The following is a 5901-nucleotide window of genomic DNA, read 5'->3' as shown; positions in this document are numbered from 1 at the left end:
TAGATAGGAGATACATGCCCCATAGCCTATTTTACAATAGTCTACTAGAGATAGAAAGTTAGCTTGATCAATTTGTATTCTCTATAGATTATGTCATGGTGAAAAATGCTAGTGAGTCTCTTACCTATGATGAGGCCATGGACAGAGGTGTTAGTCGCTCTTGGGAGAGGGCCATGTAACTAGAGTATGACTCACTACTGAAAAATCATATGTGGGGATTGGTTTCTTTTCCTGGGGGGAGCGTACTTTTCCATGCAAGTGGGTGTACAAGTTGAAAAGTACCCATGGACACTAGAAGCCCTATATATAAGGCTATATTGTTTGCTAAGGCTTTTAAGTAGGAGAATGGTCTTGACTTTGATGAAGTCTTTTCTCTTGTAGTCAAGATGACAACCCTATGCTTGGTATTGTTGGCTTTGGTTGGGTAGCTAGATTTGGACCTCTACCAGATAGATGTCAAGACAAATTTCTTAGATGGGGACTCACATGATGAGATTTATATGCAATAACCTAAGGGCTTTGAGAAAAAAAGCAAGGAACATCTAGAGTGTAAGTTGCAAAAGAGTCTTTGTGTCCTCAAGCAAGAACCTAGGGAATGGTACCATAAGTTCAATGCTTTCATGAACTCACAAGGATATACTCATAGTGATATGGATCTGTGTTATACATGAAGAAGGTGCACAATGTCAGCCTTATAATTTTGGCACTCTATGTGGATCATATATTGATTGCTCGTGGTGCTAATGATAAGCTAGATGCCTTGAAAGGTTAGCTTAAGAAGAGCTTTGAGATGAAGAACATGGGATATGCCTCGCATATTCTTGGGATGTGCATCATGCATGATTGCTCTAAGGGGATCCTTTACTTATCATAGAAGGAGTACATAGAAGATTCTTGATTAGTTTCATATGCATGATATTAAGCCTATTGGCTATTATTTATCTTCTCATGTGAAGGTTATTTAGCTAGTTTTTCTACAGTAGTTTGATGAGCAGAACACTACAATGGACAAAATCCATTATGCATCCATAGTGGTCAGTTTGATGTACACTATAATCACCACTCGTCTTGACATAGCATTTGTAGCGAGAGTTATGGAATATATAGCTACACTTGACTGGTGGCACTAGAATTCCATAAAGGATAACATGAGATACCTTAAGAGCATTGCAGATATGTGCATATGTTATGGTGGCCAGGATATGGGAATCATGGGATACACTGACTCTGATTATGTAGGACATGCAGATAGTAGAAAGTCCACATCTTTGGCTATATCTTCACCTTTGCTAGAGATGTTGTTTCTTGGGTGTCTAGATTGCAAAAATGCATGGCTCTATCCACTACAGAGGTAGAGTATATTACTACCACCATTGAGGCTTGCAAGGAGGCTCTCTAGTTAGGCCATAGTCCTTGGTATTACTAATGTGGTTCTTACACTACATTCAGATTCTATGAGTACTATTCAGTTGGCCAAGAATCAGATCTTTCATGCAAAGAAAAAGCATGTTGAGGTGTGTTATCACTTTATTTGACAAGTTATTGAGGAAAGTCCATTGATCTTGTCAGGCCAAAATCCTACAGATCTATAAATGTCTCTCGGTAGAGCATTTTGCCTTCCTTAGGAAGTTGGTGGGTGTTGGATGAGATGATATATTTCCTCATCCTACTGCACTTTATGTACATTTGTACTTTATCACTTTTTTTTTCTTGCTCACTTCTCACTAGGGGCACATTCACCTTAAGTGGGAGGTTGTTGGGAATATAGGTAGCTATGCCTAACCACCCGCATATTAGTTACACTAATAGTACAAGGCTAGTCACACATTGTGATTGTTGAAGTTTGTCCACTTAAATGAATTTTATTCTATTTTTAATGATATTTGAATAAGGCAAGGTTGGTCACATATTGTGATTGTTGAAGTTCCCATATCCTATCTCTCTTTCTCTTGCTTCTTCCACCATAGCTCTTGCTTTCATTTGTTAGGGGTAAAGGTGCTTGTGCCTAGCCGCTTGTGTATTAGTTACACTTATAGTACCCACACCATGTATTAGTTACCTACACACCTGTATCCTATAGGTGGTGGGTGTCTATCACTATCACTTTATTCTTTATTATTTTAGTGACATTTGAATAAGGGAAAGGCCTGGTCACACATTGTGACTATTGGAGTTCCCACATCTTGTGTGTGTCTCTCTCTTACCCTTGCTCCTTCCACCATAGCTCTTGTTTCTAGTATGTGCTTCCACTTCAAGGCTCACTCATTTTAAATGGTATCAGAGCCATCTTCCTTGAGAGCTCGAGTAGCATTGCTTCATCTTGTGGAGCATACCTATAATTCACAGTTTTCATAGTAGCCATTGCTCAGCTTGAAGTGGTATGTATTATGTTTCACTTGCTTCCCAACTTGTCTAGGCATGTTCCAGAGCTTCATTGAGCTCCCCATGAGCTTCCCTTGAGCCCCATTGGCATCAACACAACTAGTAGAGCTCCCAGGATAGTAGGCACAATTTGTGTTGATTGGATAACCCCACTTCATGCTGAGACTTGGTCCATCCCGCCTCATCTCTAGCTTTTGTCATGCCTTGGACAATCACTTGGCATCATATCTAGCCCTTTGGCATGAGTTTGGACATTAGTTAGAGCTCTTGGATTCAACAATTATCTCACAGTTTATGATAGTTTGCTGCAATATAGTTCTAAACATCCCTTCACTCATTGTTTGGAGGTCACTTATGCTTTTTGGGATGTCTATTTGATGCTACATCATTTGGGGATACTATGCCAATGTCTTGAAATGCTATTGGATTGATTTGAGTACTCATTTTACCTAGTTTTACAAATATTTTCACTGCTATAATAAGCATGGTTGAATGCTATTTTGTTAGAGAAACTTCATGCCTATTTCTTGTTGATGCTTTACCAACTACTCGACATGCTACATTGATGGCTATGGTTGATGTTGCATACTTGGCTATTCTTTTGAAATGCTCTTGGATTGAGATTAAAGCTCAATCTCATTGGCTTTGACTTTCATTTCTCATAGAAAGCATTCATTTGAGATCCTTCATGCCTCTTATCATTGAATGATACATGAGCCATTTGTTAGATGTATTCTAATATGGACGCTACATTCTTGGTTGTGTTATGATGGACATTGAGATTTGCATTTGACTTGCACTTGAGCTATCTTGGAGCTTGGACACTTAACATTGGTTGTCATTTACCTCATTGGATGCTATAATAAGAGCTTTGCCGACGACTACATTAGGTTTGATGCTCATGATGTTTGTTACTTGGATCTTGGATGTATGGATGCCACTCACATGAGTTTTTGGAGCTTTGCTTACTAATTTGGAATTTGACATTTGTTCCACTGAGAGCCACTACTTGACACTTGGATGTACTACAGAGCATTTGGTTATATAGTTGAGCTTGAGCTTATTGCAATGAGATAGTGGGACTCATTGTGACATGTGCATGCCCTCTTGATACTCATTAGATGCAGTTACCCTATCATGATTGATTTGATATTTTCTCGTGGACATGGAACTTATGTCTGTTAGAGTGTTGTTAGGTGGTATTTATATGCTTTTGGGTTATGTATTGAGCCTTGCTCAATGGGTCATGCATCTGGTAGTTCTCTTCATTTACCTTGAGACTTACCCTATGCATGATGTCTATGCCCCGTGCGTGTATGGTTATTGATACATTGCAATTGTGATAGTCTTTGGTGTTGGTTGTTCCTAGCTTTTCTTTTCTTGGTTGCTCATAGATGATTGCTTGCATATTGCTACAATTTATTACAACAATCTTCCGTTTTCGTTCTATGTATTCTATTTGAGGACAATCACTTGGATTTGATAGTTTCTTGTCTACAGTTTGTGGATAACTAATTAATTTTGCAGTACCCCTTGTTTTTAGCTTGATTTGGTAGTAGTTTTGGGGTTGATTTGCAGGTTATATAGTAGCATGCTTTGCCCTTCTATGCGCTTGCTTGGTCCCATTATGGCTAGTGGTTCTCATGATAGTGTTATATTTGATATTGATAAGTTACACCCTATAAAGCAGAAATTGAAAGTCTTAGCTATATTTTAATGTTGGCTTGCTCTTATTAAGAACTAGTTTGGGTATAGGCTGAAAGGCCTAAGATCAAATGATAGGGGTGAGTATGTCTCTAAAGCCTTTGAGAAGTTTTGTGACAAGAGGGGTATTAAGCGTCAGTTGACTGCCTCATATACCCCACCCTAGAATGGTATCATTGAGCACATGAATAGGACAATTCAAGAGCGAGTCCATAGTATGCTTAGCCAAGCAGACTTACCATAATCTACTTCCATACACTTGATTAATCAATCTCCATGTATTGCTCTTGACTATTAGATTGCAAAGGAGGTATGGTTTGGAAAACCTCCATTATATACTCAATTGCATGTTTTTGATTGTGAGACTTTCTGTCATGTTTCCAAGGACAAGCGCAATAAGATGGATCCTAAGTTTGTGAAATGCATATTTCTTGATTATGGAGATATAGGTGAGATGGGCTATCATCTATTGGATCTGTAGGGTTGAAAGGTTATTTGTAGCCATGATGTTATTTTCCCTGAGGAGAAAATGCATAAGCAGCCTGAGCATGTCGTTGAGATATGCAAGGTGATATTTTAGAAGGAGCCTTTTGCTACTATATAGCTAGCTAGACAACCTCTTGTAGCAGTGACTTATGCTCTAGCAACCTGAATTCCTAATGCTCGTCGACAGGATGTACAGGCTCCACAGCCTATTTTGAGGCGGTCTACTAGACATAGATGACATCCTGAGTAGTTTGCACCCTCTATGGATTATGTTATGGTGACGAATGCTTGTGAGCCTCTTACCTTTAACGAGGCCATGTGCAAAGGTGATAGTCACTCTTGGAAACAGGCCATGTAGTCAGAGTATGACTTACTGCAAAAAAATTATACATGGAATTTGGTTCCTTTGCCTAGTGTACAGGGTGCTTTGCCATCATGCAAGTGGATGTACAAGTTGAAAAGTACCCATGGATACCCCAAGTGGGCATAAAAGGCCAGATTGGTTGCTAAGGGTTTCAAGTAGGAGTATGGTATGGACTTTGATGAAGTTTTTTCTCTTGTTGGAAGATGACAAATCTATGCTTGGTACTGGCTTTGGTTGCTTATCTTGACTTAGATCTTTATCAAATAGATGTCAAGATGGCTTTTCTCCATGGGGACTTGCATGATGAGATCTACATGGAGTAACCTAAGGGTTTTGTAGAACTTGGCAGGGAACACCTAGTGTGCAAATTGAGAAAGAGCCTTTATGGCATTAAGCATGCACCTAGGGAATGGTATCACAAGTTTGATACTTTTATGCATTCATTTGGATATTCTCATAGTGATATGGATCTGCATACACGAAGAAGAGCCATGATAGCAATCTTACGATTTCAATACTCCATGTGGATGATATGTTGATTGCTGGGAGTATTCATGATGAGCTAGATGCCTTGAAAGGTTGGCTTAAGAAGAGCCTTGAAATGAAGGACATGGGACATGCCTCACATATTCTTGGGATACGCATTATGCACGATTGCTCTAAGGGGCTTCTTTATTTGTTATAGAAGGGATATATCCAAAAGGTCCTTAATCAGTTTCATCTATAGGATGTTAAGCCTATTGGCTATCCTTTACCTTCTCATGTGAAGGTTAGTCAGGCTGATTGTCCATAGCATGATGAGCATTGGGATATTGTAAAGGGTGAGGTACTTGAAAGGCACAATAATTATGTGAATTTGCTATGGTGACTAGGATATAAGAGTCATGGGGTATACTGACTTTGATTATTAGGGCATGCCAACAACAAGAAGTCCATCTTTGGCTATGTTTTCATCTTTACTGGAG

This window comes from Lygodium microphyllum, chromosome 14, assembly GCF_053477565.2.
Source record: "Lygodium microphyllum isolate KBCC chromosome 14, Lygodium_microphyllum_v1.1.10, whole genome shotgun sequence".
NCBI lineage: Eukaryota > Viridiplantae > Streptophyta > Polypodiopsida > Schizaeales > Lygodiaceae > Lygodium > Lygodium microphyllum.
Note: the sequence above shows the minus strand (reverse complement) of the source record.